Genomic DNA, 18,170 nt, shown 5'->3' with positions numbered 1-18,170 from the left:
AAGGTATGGGGAAGGCCCAGCAAAGGTGCTTCCAGGGCTGAGACTTTGCAAAGTCTGGATAAGAGCCTCATGGTCTGAGCTGGGGGCAGGGAAAGCCAGCTTCCTCAGTGCCAGTTTGGTACCCGTGGGAGCCAGCCAGTCCTCTGACACTCATTTTGCTGCTTTGCTCAGTTTGCTCACATCGTTTGTTTGTTGGCTTGCTTTCATTCTGTTTCTTTTCCCGGTTTTGGCTTCCTCATTAACATCATGTTCTACTAAGGATTATGTGCTTCAGAAGCTTAGGGAAAGGCCAGGAAGTTCAGGCAGGGTCTGGGCTTTGAGGCATCTTGGGAAGCGCCGAGGCCTTCATGCGGGTGAAATCATTTGTGTCTAGTGCCATCTTCTGGTCCTTTCTGAGAACTGCATCTGATAGAGCTAAAGGGCCTTCTTGCCTGCAATGCTGAAAAGCCTTCTTCTCCACTTCTAGCTCATGGAAAAAGCCAGTCTAACTTGGCAAAGTCTGAGCTGGAGATCTGAATGAAATGATGTTTTAAAACTTTCAGAAGCTTACAGGAACCGTTGCTGGGCCAGGAGGCAGACCCAGGGCCTGGTCTATTCTAGGAAACTCTGGAACAGTTCTTAAAGAAGCAGCAAGTAGTTCATCCTCATTTTAGTGAATACCAGAATACAATCAGTTTTACATATGAAAATAACTCTCTGGATTTTGCCCGTAAGAAAGCTCTGTGGTCCACCTCTCCAGACCAGCCCCCTCCCAAGGCGCCTCACCATATACAGCACTTGCTGCCTTGGGCTTTCAGGAAAAAATCACGTCTCCCTAAGGCCGTGCACTGCTTTCGGGTCTAATCCTGCTGTGGCTGCAGGCACGTCTAGGTGCTGGTGCTGTCTCTCTGCATTTAGTGACCAGTTGGGGTTTCTCCTGGTCCCCTCCCACAGGAATCGTGAACTCATACAGCCAGACCCAGCAATGCCACTTCTAGAAATATATCCTCCAAAGAAATACACAAGCATGAAATGGTATTTATATAAAGTTTTCATAATAATGTTGCTGTTTTTTAAAAAATTTATTTTTTATTTTTTTTTGACTGCGTTGGGTCTTCGTTGCGGTGTGCGAACTTCCCAGTACGGTGGCTTTGGCTTCTCTGGTTGCAGAGCACAGGCTCTAGGAGCACAGGCTTAGCAATTGTGGCACGCAGGCTCAAGAGCACAGGCTCAACAATTGTGGCACACAGGCTTAGTTGCTCCGCAGCATGTGGGATCTTCCCAGACAAGGGATCAAACCCGTGTCCCCTGCATTGGCAGGTGGGTTCTTAACCACTGCACCACCAGGGAAGTCCTGATGGTGTTGCTTTGAATAATAAAATATTGGCAATAATCTACATGCCTCTCACCAAGAGAATATAAAATAAATTGTGGATTCCAATATAATAGAATGCTAGGTAGCCATAAAAAAAGAATAATATGGAAAGAGCTCCAAAATCTACTATTATATGAAAACAGAGCACATAGTATGCTAGCATACACAAGAGTATGTGTGGATGGATGGATGGATGGATAGTTGGATGGATGGATGGATGGATAGTTGGATGGATGGATGCATAGATGGAAGGATAGATGAATGGATGGATGGATGGATGGATAGATAGAGTATGCAATCTAATATTTCTAGAAGAGTATACAAGAAACCAGTAATATTGGAGCCTTTAGGGAGGGGAATTGAGTGGTTATAAACAGGTATAAGAGGAAGACCTTTTTAATTTTAAAAGTTTATTTTAAATAAGTATATGTACTTTTTCAAAAGTATGTAAAGAAAAAAAATGGTCCTTGTCACATGGAGGTGCAGCAGGAGCTGGAAGGGAAGCATTCTATGGTGGGTCATAAGCAGATAATGATATCTTTTGCAGATTGTAAATTTTATGCCATTCTCTGCATTTGCTTCTTTTGTTATTCCAGGGCTTTCTGTAAGTACTGTTTGAACACTCCAGGCTTATTTCCATTATGCTGTGGGATTTAGCTAACAATACCAAAAATGCTAAGATATAGATTCTGTCTTCAAAGAGTTCCCAGTTTCTTGAGGTGAAGAGACGCTTATAATACCTTGCAATTAATACATTTGGATTATCTATTGCTATGCAACAAACTACCACAAACTTAGTGGCTTAAAACAATTTATGGGAATTCCCTGGCTGTCTGGCTGTCCAGTAGTTAGGACTTGGTGCTTTCAATGCCAGGGCACGGGTTCAATCCCCAGTCGGGGAACTAAGATCCCACAAGCCACGTGGCATGCTGAAAAAACAAAACAAAACAATAATTTATCACTGTTGCCTTATGTTTCCCTGGTAGTGCAGTGGTTAACTGGATCTGCTGGTAGGTTTTTATTTGGGATCTTTCAGGCAGTTGCAGGCTGGACTCGTAACTGGAGTTGGAGTCGTCTGAAACTCGACTGGGCTGGACGTTGAGGATGGCTACTTTGCTCACAAGTCTGGCTCCACCACGGGGTGCTGGCCCAAAGCCACATAAGCCCCCCACAGGGCTACTTTGGCTTCCTCACAGCATGGCTATCGTGATGGTTAATGGTTTCTCCCAGAAGCTATGAAGCTTCTTATGACATAATCTCGAAGTCAGGCAGAGTCTCTTCTGTTGCACTGGTCAAAAGCAAGTTACTAGGCCAGCAGAGTCAAGGGGAGAAGACTAACAAAGGTATGAACACTGGCAGGAGTGGTTCATCGGGGGGTCATCTTTGGAGAATGGCCCCCACAGGCTAAGATAAGGACAAGTCCAGGGTGCCATAGGAGCCCAGATCCTGATTGAATGTCTGTCCCAGAGCTTAATCCTCAGAGGAAAACTTTCATGCTTTTGAGAAAAGGGCTTGTTGGAGAGTTATTATGCAAATTTCAAACCTGCAAAAATGAAACCAATCAGAAAGATTGCAAACCTTTTTTCTCATTTACAGCATTCAAGAGGTACGTGGTCAAAAACAAAAACAGAAAACCACACATCCCGGAACCGACTTTATTTAGCTGAAAATTGAGGAGCTTCTGAAATGTCGAGGCAGAATCAAAGAAGCCCCCCAATGGCACATGGGAGGGCTTCTAGGTCCTCAAGACCACCTCCTCTTTTCTCCATGGAGCACAGATTCACACACATCCTCCGAAAAAGGAAAGGCTTTCTCAACCTCCTCCCCATCCCGATCTCCTGAAACAAGACCACCATCCCTGCCGGGTTTGCTTTATCCAGAAATGGACCCAAATAATCAACAAGGAAGTTATACGAAACCTTTAAAATGCTGATGAGATTCATCCTTCATCTTCATCCAGCTACATATGATGTAAAGAGAATAGAACACAAATAGGAAATCTTACAGAACTAATAAAAATAGCATCTTTTGAACAAGATTCAATGATATGAAGTCATCACAATAGGTTATTAACTGAAAAAAGAAAAGATACACTAACACAACATTGTAAATCAACTATATCCCAATAAAAAATTAAAAAAGAGAAGATACAAAACTATCCACAGTATTTATCAACACAGAGGAAAAAAGATGAGTAGAAAATATTATACTGATTCTCTCTAGTGGTAAGATTATAGGAGATTTTTATTCTTTATTCATTCCTCTGTTTTGTACAGTAAGCATACAGACCTTTTATAGTCAGAAAAAAAATTCTATATATGCTTATATATCTACTTTAGTCTTCTCCCAAAATCTGCTTTCCCAGTTCCCACAGAGAATTTCCTTGTTGACTCTGGTTTGACAGCTTAACCAGGGGACAGCAAGTGGGAGGTTCTGAAGTCCTCCTTAGGCTGACAGCAGTGTCCTGTTTGGATTCTGCTCTGGTCCTTGATATTGGTCACCACCACCATCTCACCATCACCATCACTTTCATCACCATCACCATCAGCTTCACCACCACCACTGCCATCACCACCATCATCACCATCACCACCACCATTACCACCACCAACACCATCACCACCACCAACACCATTATCACCATTACCATCACCATCATCATCATCATAACCATCACCATCATCATCATCGTAACCATCATTAGCATCACCATCACCATCATCACCGTCACCATCACCATCATCATCACCATCACCACCACCACCACCACCATCACCATCATCACCATCATCATCACCATTACCATCACCATCATCACCATCATCATCACCATCAACATCATCACCACCACCACTGCTACCTCCCCACCTAGAATATTAAGCATTATCTCATTTAATCCCACTAACAACCCACTGTATAAGAATTACTAGCTCCATTTTAGAGATGAGAAAACTGAGGATCATTGAAGTGCCTTGCCTTAGGTCAAATAGCATAGTAGTCAAGTGCACAGTCTCTTGGAGCCAGAGAACCAGGTGTTTGATTCCCAGCTCTGCCACTTCTGGTTCTGTGACCTTGGATGAGGTACTTAATCTCTCTGTGCCTCAGTCTCTTCATATGTAAAACAGAGACGTTAATAGTACCTACCTGTATTCATTTCCTATTGCTATTGTCACAAATTTACTGGCTTAAAGCATCACACATTTTTTTTTCTTTTAGTTCTGAAGGTCAGAAGTCCAAAATGGCTTCTATGGAACTGAGACCAAGGCATCTACAGGGCTGGTACATGCTGGAGGCGCCATCGGAGAATCCATGCCTCGCCTCTCTGACCTACTAAAGGCTGCTTCCTGCCCTTTCCTCCATTTTCAAAGCCAGTGCTACAGCATCTTCTCTTCTCCCTGACCACCTGCCTCCCTCTTGTAAAGGAGCCTCGTGATTACATCAAGCCCACTCTGATCATCCAGAATCATCTCCCCATCTCAAGATCCTTCATCACATCTGCAAAGTCTCTTACCAGGTAAGGGAACATATTCACAGGTTCCAGAAATTAGAATGTGAACGTCTTTGGGGGAGGTTATTCAGTCTAAGAAGCTTGTTATAACCATAAATGAGATAATATAAATGGAGGGCTACAGAACACCATCTGGCATGATGCTATATGAATGTTAGCTGCTGTTATTAATAAAAGTGACACACACACACACGAACATACCCATACACTCGATGTATGTAGCTGATTCGAGCCCATGCCAAAGAAAGGCCCAGTTGTCATAGGAACCATAAAATCCCAAAGTGGGGCGAAAAACCCCAGATGGGGAAAAAGTCTTGCCTGGTTCTGAAACAGACCCAGAAGCACCTGTCTGGATTCCTTGATTAGGAAGTGCCTTGGATTTTTAAGTCAGTTGGTTTTTACCTCGACCAAGAAGATAACACAAAATGCCAGACATCTGAATCATGGAAGGAACTGTGTCCTCAGCTTTTATCAGGGTCCAGATGTTTCCCCAAGCACAAGGGAAGTTGAGCTGTGAACAAAGAGTATCATGAGTCATGCCCTCAAGTTTTAATAGGAAGTTGGGGAGATTCCCCCATCTTTTGAAAGGGCAAATAGGCTCTCATTAATTTCATTCCATCTTTTAGCATTTCTGATGGTTTTGACATTCTAAAAAAATGAGTTGCTGCTAAAAAAAAAATAAATTAATAAAAATAAAAAATTTTCTAAAAGTCCACCCTTTGGAAGACAGCCTGGTGAAACAGAAGGAGGGAAGAACTGGGTTGGGAGCCACCAGGCCTGGACTCACATTCAGGGTCTGAACCAACATCTTCTGCAACCGAGGTTGGGCTCTTCCTGGGCCCCTCCCCTGGCTGGGCTTCAGGCCTCAGTTTCCTTACCAGTAAAATGAAGGGGCTGAGGTCCCCCCAGGGTCTGATATTAGATCATTTGTTGATTCAGTTCTTTTGAAATGCCTTCCTTTTTCCCCTGCTCCCCCTCTCTCTTTCTACCAGAGCACCAACAGTTTCATCTTTTTTTTTTTAATTTCCCCCAAGGGAGGTGTTTTACTTTGAAAACACTCATTATTTCTAATTTGCACAACAAGTTTAGCTGGTTTGAACAGATAGTAGAAGAAACACAGATTTGGGTTCTGGCTCTATCATTTACCAGCTGTGTGATTTGACCAAATTACTTAACCCTTCTGTTTCCCCAGCCCTAAAACAACAGATCATTTTTCCTCATAGGAATGCTATGAGGCTTAAATAAAATACATGCAAAGACCTTAGAATAGTGCCTCCCGCATAGCAAGTGCTTAATAAAAACTGACATTAACTGTTATTATTATTATCATTTTATATAATGTTATTATTATCCTTTTCTTTGGCAGATCTCCTAAATCCCACCTTTCGGTGATTTTAATAAAGGCATTTTGAAAAGATCATTTCAGATGACAAAGTCTCCTGTCCTGACACCCCTCTTCCAGGAAGAAAGGAAAGAGAGCAAGAAGAAAGAAAAGGAAAAAGCCAGGGAGGGTAGGAAGGACAAAGAGAGAGAGGAAGAAAATTCAAATTCCCAACATCAAAGGGATTTAATTACAAGGAAAGAAAAACACCATTAAAAGCTGTAATTTCTGGCTTTCAAGAAATTATGTCCATTTGAAAAGGAGCATTGAACTTGTGCCTCCTTAGGAGAAAAATAAACAGCTTTCTAGAGGGTTAGGAGATAATTTTACATGAAAACTGAGTTTGTTTAAATGTCAGAAAAAGTGATTAGAATATTTGATTTTCTCCTGCAAATATGGCAGAAACTGGCCTGGGAGATTTTCACTCAACTTGCTGATGGTGAATTTGACTACAATTGAAATGGGCAGACAAAACTCAGGTCCCTGATGGCATCTAGCTGGCAGCCAATCAAGAAGCAGATGACACCACCCACCTCCAGAGACCTGTCACGGGCCCCCACCCTTCTCTCCCCCTCCCCCAGGGCTCCCCCCAAACACGGGACTCTTCTATGGCACCTGCCTTCCTCACAGAGAGAGCAGTTCTGATTAAACCCACACTGAGCAAGTATTTGCATTTTTGTGGGGTTTTGTTTCACTACCAAGCTAATACACGCTTATTACAGTTTGATAATACGAGGCTGAAAAATTGTATTTAATCATTTGCCCTCACCCAAACCCAATCCCATCCACAAAGAGGACTGCAGTAAATATATCAGGACTGGGAAGATACAAAGAATGTCTGTTTCAACCCACTGTTCACTGCATCCATTACAGTGAAATTCTAAAGCAGCATTTCCCAAAATGTGTCCCTAAACCACCAACGCATGAAAGGCTCTACTGAAAAAAAAGGAAGGGGAAGAGGAGGGTCTGCTGCACCCAGTTCCCAGACATGCACAGTAAGCACTGTCATACCTAAGACTTAGAAGCTGTGCAGAAAAAAAAAAAATTTTTTTCTGTAAAATTTAACCAAGCATTACCCAAAAACGTCCTGAAAACCCAGAATCCCATGGAACACACTTTAGGAAATACTGCATTTAGAAGAAAAATGACTGTCTCCTATGACAATTATTATACATGCTTTTTCTAGATTTTTTTTTAGCCAATACTGTAACACATGAAAATGGAAATAATCAGAACTTTTAGAATCATGTTGTTGGCAGATGTTCTGTTTATCTACAGGTTACAAAACAGCAAGCTCTAAAACTATTAGAATTAGTAAGAATTCAGCAACGTTGCTAGAATAAAAGCCAACTATTCAAAATAATGGATTTTCCATAGCATAGCAATAACTAATTAGATGTTAAGATATTTAATCACAATGATAATTTTTTAATTATGGAGATATACCTATAATGCAAAAAAGTTAAAATTTTCATTAGGGAGAGGAGACTGAGTTTTTTGAGTAATGCTCACGAAGGAATGCTTAAATAAGGGAATTAGTAACGGTGTGAATTTAAGAAAGGAGGAAAGAAATTTTGGAGCAAGTTGGCCTTTCACTTGAAAATGGTGTGCCTCTTCCTTCTGGCCTCCATGGTTTCTTACGAGAAATCCTCTGTCATTTGAATCACTTTGTCTTTATGTATAATGCCTCATCTTTCCAGAGGCTTTCAAGGTTTTTTTTCTTTATTCTTTTTCTTTGTCTTTAGTTGCTGATTATGATGTGCCTTGGCATAGATTTCTTTGGGTTATCCTGTTTGTATACAGTTGACTTCTAGAATCTGTAGGTTTATGTCTTTTGCCAAAGTTGGGAAGTTTTCAACCATTATTTTTCTAAATCTTTTTTTGGCCCACATTTTATCCTCTCCTTCTAGGACTCCGATGATACAAATGTTAGATCCTTTGTTACCGTCCCACAGGTCCCTGGGACTCTCTTCTTTTTTAGTCAATTTTCTCTCTGTTGTTTGGATCAGGAAATTTCTATTGTTCTATTTTCACGTTCATTGATTTTTTTTCCCTCTTTTATATTTGTTCTGCTATTGGGCACATTTAGAGACTTTTACTTCAGTCCTTATATTTTTCAATTCTAAAATTTCCATTTAGTTCTTTATATCCGCTATTTCTTTGCCAAGAACATTTTTTTCATTGTTTCAAACATGTTTGTTATTGCTTATTGAAGAATTTTTGTAGTGGTTGCTTTAGAATCTAAATTCTGACTCATTTCTTTGTTGATGTCTGTTGATTGCCTTTTCACATTCAAACTGAAATTTTCCTGGTTCTTGGTTTGAGAAGTGATTTTAATTGTATCCTGGACATTTTGGGTATTATCCTATAACACTCTGGACCCTACTTAACCTTCTTTTTTTGCAGACAGTCACCCTGTTTAGGTGTGGTATGCAGGTCCAAGTGGATAAGAAATGCCCTGCTGGGCCCCACTGACACCATCCCAACAAAAGTAGAGCACAGACTCACACCACCTCATTGCCCCCAGCTTGGGGAGGAAACTCATGGCCTCCAGGTAGGGCCAGAAGTCCAGCTGGCCACTTAGCCCAACTTGGGCACCACAGAGAATGGGGCAATTCAGGAGGAACTTGGGGAAGTTTTCTCCTTGGTGTTTGGCTGGAATAGAGTGGGTACTAGCTGTTGGGCTGCCTTTTTCCCAGACCTTTGGTTAGAGTAAGAGGGCTTCCCTGGGGGGCTTTTTCTAGTCATGCCTGTTGATGGTTCCAGATTGCTGGCCACACACAGACACAGGAACACCTGGACTATCATGTCCCAGGTGCCCTCAAGACCTCCCTAAGAAGGGCTGTCAGCGGAAGGGGTAAAAGTGGAGATCAGTCAGTCTTCCTGGGTCAAGCCCAGATGCTCTGCTGACATTTCCAGGTATTCTTTTTTTAAACAGCTTTATTGAGTTACAGTTCACATGCCATAGAATTTGCCTACTTAAAGTATAAAATTCAATGGTTTTTCTTCATAGAATTGTGCACCCATCATCACAATCAATTTTAGAATACCGTTCACTCTTGAGCAGCATGGGTTTGAACTTATGCACAGATTTTTTTCAATAGATATTGGAAAATTGTTTGGAGATTTGCAACAGTTTGAAAAAACCCACAGACAAACCATATAGCCTAGAAATATCAAAAGTAGAAAGAAAAAGTTAGGTATGTTACGAATGTATAAAATTTATGTAGATACTAGTCTACTGCATCATTTATGATCATAAAATATACACAAATCTGTTATTAAGAGTTAAAATTTATCAAAACTTACATAAACACAGACCATACATGGCACCATTTGCAATCAAGAGAAATGTAAACAAGTGTAAAGATGCAGTATTAAATCATAACTGCATAAAAGCAGAGGTAATGTAGCTGGTACCGCTAAGCACCAAGCAGTAACAATGGAAACTAAAGTGAAAGTGATTGAGAGAGTGGAAAAGATGGTAGACCTGATGGAACTGGAGGCCCAGAGAAAGGATGAAGAGAGACAAGGGGAAGAAGAAGTAACTGAAGAACCGAAGAGGTCCACCACTTAGGAAATGGCAAGATGATTTTCTTTATTTCAGGAAGCACTGTTAGTTTTTGAGACAGAGGACCCAAATGTAGAATGGTGCACAAAGGTTGTAGCAGCCGTTCAGAATGCAATCCTGTGCTACCGTGTCATCTATGATAAGAAAAAAAGAGCTACTACCCAGGCATCACTGGATTGTTTTTTTTTTCCAAGAGGGTAGATAGAATGAACCCAGCAAGGAACCAGAACCTGTGCCATCAACATCAGGTGAGAGTGAAATTGCAGCTTGCCCTCCGTCTCCTGTTGCTGAACATCCGTCAGGTCTACCGTCTCCCACCCACTCTCCCTCCTTCAGTCAGCAACTCTTCTTGCCTGTTCACTCGCTTCCAGCCCCTGGATGCCAGCTGTTGTACTGTACTGCTGTACTCTTCAAGGTACTGTACTGTAAGATTAAAGATGTTTTCTTTAAGAAAAATCATAACTGCATAAAATTAACTGAAGTACATACTGTACTGGTGTAACATTTTTGTAGCCACCTCCCGTGGCTCTGGAGAGTGAGTCCAAGTGTTGTGAGTATCCACTTGAAACCCTGCGAGACACTAATCATCTCAATGTGAACAGTTTGTCTCTCCAGAAATTGCATGTTACAGTAAAAAGTGATGTCTCACAGTTCTTGTGTATTTTTCCTCATGTTTAGTGCAATACCATAAACCTTGAGTAACACCATGGGACCTGTATGAAGGGCCACCAGTGATGCTGGAAGTGGCCCCAAGAAGCAGAGAAAAGTCATGACTTTACAAGAGAAAGTTGAATCGCTTGATATGGACCATAGACTGAGGTGTGCAGCTGTGGTTGCCACCATTTCAAGATAAATAAGGACAACGTAAGGACCTTTATAAGAAAGAAAAGGAAATTCATGAAGCCTTTACTGCAGCTACACCAGCAGATATGAAATCCTTGCACTTTGGGCAAAATCCTTTTTTATCTCATGTTAAAAATGCAGCTTTATGTGGGTGCAGGAATGCAATAAGAAAGGGAAACCTATAGATTCTAACATGATTAGAGAAAAAGTGAAGTCATTATAGGACAACTTAAAGTGAAAAGAAAGTGAAGGATCTAAAGCTGGAGGTTTAATGCCAGCAAAGGATGGTTTGATAATTTTAGAAAGATGTTTGGCTTTTAAAATGTCAAGAAAACAAGAGAAGCAGCTTCTGCCAACCAAGAGGCAGCAGACAAGTTCCCAGATGCCATTAAGAAAACCATTGAGAGGAAAGGACATCTGCCTGAACAGATTTTTAATGCAGAGAAAAGTGCCTTATTCGGGGCAAGGGGTGCCACAAAGGACATCTATTAGTAAGGAGGAGAAGAGAGCATTAGGACTTAAGGTAGGAAGGGATAGACTAACTCTACTGTTATGTGCAAATGCAGTCGGATTTATGGTCAGGACTGTCCTTATCTATAAAGCTTCTGACCCCCAAGCCTTGAAGGGAAAAGATGAACACCAGCTGCCAGTTGTTAGACTGGACAACAAAAAAGTCTGGATAGCGAGAGCCCTTTTTCTGTATTGGTTCCGTTGATGCTTTGTCCGTGAAGTCAGGAAGTACCTTGCCAGTAAGGGACTGCCTTTTAAAGTTCTTTTGAGGGCTTACCTGGTGGCACAGTGGTTAAGAATCCACCTGCCAATGCAGGAGACATGGGTTCGATCCCTGGGCCGGGATGCCACATGCTGCGGAGCAACTAGGCCCATGCGCCATAACCACTGAACCCATGTGCTGCAACTACAGAAGCCCGAGCACCTAGAGCCCGTGCTCCACAACAAGGGAAACCACCACAATGAGAAACCCAAGCACCGCAACAAAGAGTAGCCCCCGTTCGCCACAACTAGAGAAAGCCTGTGCGCAGCAAGGAAGACCCAACGTAGCCAATAAGTAAAATAAACAAATAAATAATAATTTTAAAAATCTTTAAAAAAATAAAGTTTTTTTGAAATTGGACAATGCCCCTGACCACCCGGAAACCCATGAGTTTAACACCAATGGCATCAAAGTGACCTACTTGCCCCCCAAATACAATGTCTCTAATTCAGCCTCTAGATCAGGGGCCATAAGGACCTTTAAGGCTCATTACATATGGTGTTCTATGGAAAGGATTGTCAACCCTATGGAAGAGAACCCTGAGAGAGGAAACATCATGAAGGTCTGGAAGGGTCACGCCATTGAAGATGCCATCCTTGTTCTAGAAAAAGCTGCAAAAGCCTTTAAGTTCTAGACAATAAATTACCTTTGGTTTCTAAATCTCATCATCCTCATCTATAGAATTGGCACAGTATCTTGCTTGCAGATTTCTTGTGAAGATAAGCAATAACAAATGCAAAGCACCTAACACAGTGTCTAGTACGCAGCTGAAGACCAGCTCATGTTATCTTTTATAATGGAGAAAATCAACTTTATTTTAAACTAATGAATAAACAAATGCATGGTGAACAAGTATATCTTACCTGGTAATGGCCTCTAAGGTCATCTCCCATCCATTAATTCAATTAATGTCAATTTATTGAGGGCTAACTATAGGCCAGCCACTAGACTTGCCACATTCACCCAGACAGGTTGCTGGGTTAATGTTTGACACCCCTGGATCCTGAGAAGAGAACATTCAAGGCCTGGAAGGTTCAGATGAGCAGGTGCATTGCAACCACAGCTCTGGGGAAAGGAGAGGGAAATGTGAAAGCATCTGACCAGGGAAATGGGACACCTGAACCCAGCACCTAAGATGCTTGTGCCATCCTCAGGGGGACACTTGAATTAGAACCTAATCACGGTCGGTCATGGAGACTTCCCCTTACTGCCTCTATGGCTGATTCTTGCCCCACTGAACCACAGATGGCCAGACCCAAGGTTGTGGTGTAGGAGTCAGGGTTGCATCTAGCTGAGAGCCACTGAATCCATTTGCTAGAGCTGCCATAACAAATACCACAGACTGGCGGGCTTACACAACAGAAATTTATTTCTCACAGTTCTGGAGGCTAGAAAGTACAAGGTCAAGGTGTTGGCAGGTTTAGTTTCTTCTGAGGCCTCTCTGCTTGGCTTGCAGATAGCTGCTTTCTCACTGTGTCCTCATGTGGTCCTATGTACATACACCCTGGGTGTTCTTGTTGTGTCCAAATTTCCTCTTCTTATACAAACACCACTCAGATTAGATTAGGATTCACCAATATGACTTCATTTATCCTTAACTGCATCTTTAAGTGTTCTATCTCCAAATATAGTCACATTGTGAGATACTGAAGTTTAGAATCTCAACATATGAATTTGGAGGGGACATGATTCACCCTGTGACAGCCACCTAAAAAACATATTTCAATAGGGAGTCGTCTTATGTAAAAAGAAGTCTAGAAGTAGTTGTTCAGGGCTGGTACTCAAAGCTGTGATCAAGGACCCTATTCCCTCTGTTTCCCTGTTCTCCAGCCCCAATTTACTTTTCAACCTAAAGGTCATATTTTCACTCCAAGCAGAAAGCAGCATATGGCAAAGGTCCAAAGGTCATGATAGTTAGAGCATGCCCCTTTTCAATTTTTCCTAGAAGCACAACCTGGTGACCTTCACTCCCACCTTCTCAGCCAGAATGTTGTCACATGGCCACCCCTAGCTGCAAGGGAGTCTTGGAAGATGAGAGTGTTTCACTGGGCTTATGGCTTCCCTAATAAGATCAGGTTTTTGTTGGTAAAGGAGAAAGGAGAATGCCCTTGGCAAGAATGAGCAGTGCATTAGACAAATAAGGTGGCAAAAATGCTATTGCTATAATACCGGGCACTAGAAGTCCTTGAGGAGGAGTGCTGAGCTTCTGGGAAGATACTGAGATAATTATTTGGGGAGGAAACCAACACCACGCGCTGGGTGTCAGCTAACATCTAGCCATTAGAGGAAGGGGGAAGCTCTGCCCATAATTGGGAGGAAGTACTTGCAGCTTCCAGAGGCAAAGAGGGGTGGAGGGATGTAACCAGAAATAGACTTTGGGGAGCAGGAGAGAAGAAGAAGAGTTAGTGAGATTGGATGATCAGGGGCAAAGATGGGCAACTAAAATTTTTGAAAAGAAAAGCCTAGTGGCAGAAGGGGCAAGATAGAACTGAAACCAAGCAGGACCCTGTTGGGATCCCAGGTACAAATCCTTTCTGTGTCCCCTGTTTCTTGTTTGTAGGAAACAGATTTCAATCAGCCTCCTTGACCTTCCCTAAATTTCACGGTGCAAATTCAAGCCGCTGCTAATCAGGGAAGGGAGGGGATGCAGAGACAAGGGAGGAACAGCCAAGAAACACCACTGCAGCCTTGGGGCAGGGTCCTGGTTCCTCAAGAAATATACATAACAATATATCTCAGTTCTCCAGGAACTGAGCCCCACCCCCCCACCCCCCCCACCCCCACCCCCCCCCAGGTGGAGGATGGAAGGATGATGTTGACCCCTCTGACATCAGTCAACTAAAGCTTGGACTCTGTTGACTTTTGCCCCAATTCTCTGCTGAATTCTCCTCTGCTCAAACCACCTCATGAATATGCATGTACCCATAGCTTAAAACTTCCCCAATCTTGCTGCTTGGGGAGACAGTGCTTTGGGAAAGATCCCCAGTGTTCTCCTTACTTGCTGCAAATGATAATAAATCCTTCCTTCTCCCATGCTTTGGCTTGATTGTCTATTGGCTCAACACCCAACAAGAGGCAAACCCAGTTTTTGGATAACAAATTTGGTGACTCTCTCTCTCCCAACCCCTTGGGGAGAACAAAATACCCAGAGAGTTAGCAGTGGCTGTGTGAGTGCAAGATAACCCCCTCTTCCTCTCCCTCCTGGATATTCTGCAGAGTCTGCTTTGTTCATGAACATTTTATTGGGGGTGGGGAGCACTCCGGAGAGGCACTGAGTTTCAGGTCAGAATCAATGGTGGCTTCACAGAGACTGCTCACAGTCAAACCTAGGAGCTTAAAACAGGAGAGTATGAATCTCTGGGAATCCACAGAAATGAGGGACATATGTTGGGCTTTTGTAGACCTGGAGCTGATAAAGGGCTGACCCAAGGGGTCTGAGAGCCCTGACCATTGTCCAGGGCTTATAAGGGAAGGATAGTGGCTAGAAAAGACATGACTTCTTTCTGAGATCTCTCTTCCACTAGCTCCTGATCTGGCTAAGAGGAAGCCACCATCTATGGAGAGATGGCCCCAAATCTGTCCTCTCTAGGTCACCTCTGTTTGTCCCAGGAGAGAATCTTCCAAGGGTCTGCTCTCAGCCCACTGCCCTGGCAGGAAGTGGTTCTACTAGTCCTCCCTCCACCCCCTCAACTACACACTCCCCGTCTCCCTCCCGTACTCTATATTTATATTGTATTGATCTCCAACTGGCACACTATGCATTTTATTTATTTTTTTTATTTGGAGGGGGAGGGCTGCATCAGGTCTTCATTGTGGCACCCAGGATCTTTTGCTGTGGCATGCGGGCTCTTCCCTGTGACATATGGGCTTCTCTCTAGTTGTGGCGTGCATGTTTTCTCTTCACTAGTAGTGGTGTACGGGCTCCAGGGCATGTGGGCTCTATAGCTGGTGGCACACACTCTCTCTAGTTGAGGTGTGAGGGCTCAGTAGTTGTGGTGCATGAGCTTAGTTGCCTCGCAGCATGTGGGATCTTAGTTCCCTGACCGGGAATCGAACCTGCATCCTCTGAACTGCAGGATGGATTCTTTACCATTGAACCACCAGGGAAGTCCCCACTATGCATTGCACATATGTATTTGTTTATTGTTTATTTCCCTCAATTTGATAGAAGCTCCGGGAGGGCAGGATTTTGTTTGTTTCCTTCACTCCCATATTCCCAGCTCTCGGTACACAGTAGCTGCTCAGTTAACACATCACATGAATCAGTGACATTAATTCCTGATACAGGATTAGCTGCAAACTGATGAAGCCAGTCCCTAAGGCATTTGCCTCTTAATATAGATATCCAGGAGTCTGGAGTAACTTAAAGACTCAAATTAATTGTCTTTAAATGATGGAATCTCAGACAAATTGACAGGCTGGTGCGCAAGATATTTGAAAGCAGACAGAACTTCCTGACTCGCCTCCAGGCACCCCATAGAATCAGCTACCTGCTCCTTGGAGGTAAATCCCGTGGGAGACACGTGTGGGCAGCTGAGCAAGCCCCAGACTGCTTGTCCTTCCGGGACTCATGAGCCCCATCCACAGCTCTGAGCGCACAGCCAGCCAGCCTTCACATTGTGAGTCCCAAGATGTCATTCTGGGGGAGTTTATGGCATTATTAATATGGAAATATGCAAGGGTGCTGCGGCCAGCAGCTCGTCCCTTTATTGATGATGGTTATTCACAGCCCAGGAGTCAAAGGTGTTTCTGCTTGGGTGCTCATTAAAACTGGCCCCATAAAGAATAAGAGAAAGGCAATAAATCAGCCATGGTTGCCTCCATGCCTGGGGTGCCTGGGGCCTGAGGGCTGTTGCCATCAGAAAGTGGGGTAACAACCAGAGAAGTTAACCTCAGATCCTGCTGACTGAGTAGTATACTGGACAGACCACCCCCCTCGACCATCACCTCTGTGCTGCCCTGAGGAGGGAGGTCCAGGACCAGGTCCTTTCACTTTGAGACTCTCCAGCAACCAAGGGGTGAGAAAAGACAGATGGAAAATCTAGAGCCACCTCAGAACCCATGAGTCCCACCTACCTTGCCCTTCCCACAAGTCTGGTGATCCCTGGAGTAAGAAGCCCCTGTGTCATTAGGGGGAAAGGTGAACACTAATGCAATAAGCACTTCTGCGGGAGAGTAGGGACAACTTCCTTCACTCATCTCAGGGCTGCGGAAATGAGCAACATCCATCTGGATTTGCAGCTGACAAAAATCTGCTGTCATTGATTTTTTTAAATTAATTTATTTATCATATTTATTTTTGGTTGCGCTGGGTCTTCATTGCTGTGCACGGGTTTTCTCTAGGTGTGGTGAGCTGGAGCTACTCTTTGTCATGGTGTATGGGCTTCTCAATGCAGTGGCTTCTCTTGTTGCGGAGTACGGGATCTAGGCGCTCTGGCTTCAGTAGTTGTGGCTCACGGGCTCTAGAGCACAGGCTCAGCAGTTGTGACGCGTGGGCTTTGTTGCTCTGAGGCATGTGGGATCGTCCCAGACCAGGTCCCGAACCCATGTCCCCTACATTGGCAGGCAGATTCTTAACCACTGTGCCACCAGGGAAGCCCTTGTCATTGATTTTTAAGATTTCTGTCATACTTCAGACTCCATACAATGTCAAGTCTCAACTCTCTGTGTCATGATTTTGTTTATTATCACTGCAACTACTATTACGAGAAGGGATTCCTCTACTTAGCAGAAACTTCAGGCAAGATTACTTTAAAAATTCATCCAAAAGGTATAAATGTTTCCAAATGACAGTTGATCATGACTTTCAGTTATCGATGGCTACAGAACAAACTACCCCAAAGTATTTTATTTTATTGAAGTATAGTCGATTTACAATGTGGTGTTAATTTCTGCTGTATAGCAAGTGATTCAGTCATACATATGTTTATAAATTATTCTTCATAGTCTTCTCCTTTATGGTTTATTACAGGATATTGAATATAGTTCCCTGCACTATATACCTGGTTGCTTATCCATTCTATATATAAGTCTGCATCTGCTAACCCCAAATTCCCAATCCTTTCCTCCCCACCCCCTCCCCCTTGGCAACCACAAGTCTGTTTCTCTGTGTCTGTGGATCTGTTTCTGTTTCATAGATAAGTTCATTTGTGTCGTATTTTAGATTCCATGTATAAGTGATATCATATGGTATTTGTCTTTCTCTGTCTGACTTCAGTTAGTATGGTAATCTCTACGTCCATCCACATTGCTGAAAATGGCATTATTTCATTCTTTTTCATGGCTGCAAACAACCCCAAAGTTTGGTGGCTTAAAACAAGGATTTGTTATTTCTCATGATTCTGTAGGTTCCCTAGGCTCAGCTTCTCAACACAGCAACTGGATCTTAAGAGGACCCACACAGAAGCTGCAAGGCCTCGGAAGGTCTAGGCCAAGAAGTCCCACTGTGTCTCTCCTATCACATTCCATAGGTCAAAGGCATGGGGCCAGGTCGGATTCAAAGGGAGAGGAAACAGACTCCCCCATTGCTGGGATGGGTGACCATCTCATTGGCGCCCTCTTGGCTGTCCATCCGCCACAGCTCCACACCCTTCGACAAAGGAGACCCACTTTCTCCCTAGGTCAGCGTGTGCTCATCGCCTTGCCTACACGGGCCTCCACTTTCTCGCTAATAAAATGCAGATGCTGGTGTCTGTCTGACCAAAGGAAGCTAGGTAGAATGAAGCTTTTAAAATTCCCTTC

Source organism: Hippopotamus amphibius, chromosome 8 (genome assembly GCF_030028045.1).
Source record: "Hippopotamus amphibius kiboko isolate mHipAmp2 chromosome 8, mHipAmp2.hap2, whole genome shotgun sequence".
In the NCBI taxonomy this organism is placed as follows: Eukaryota; Metazoa; Chordata; class Mammalia; order Artiodactyla; family Hippopotamidae; genus Hippopotamus; species Hippopotamus amphibius.
The sequence above is the reverse complement of the archived record's forward strand: the minus strand, read 5'-3'. Positions refer to the sequence as shown.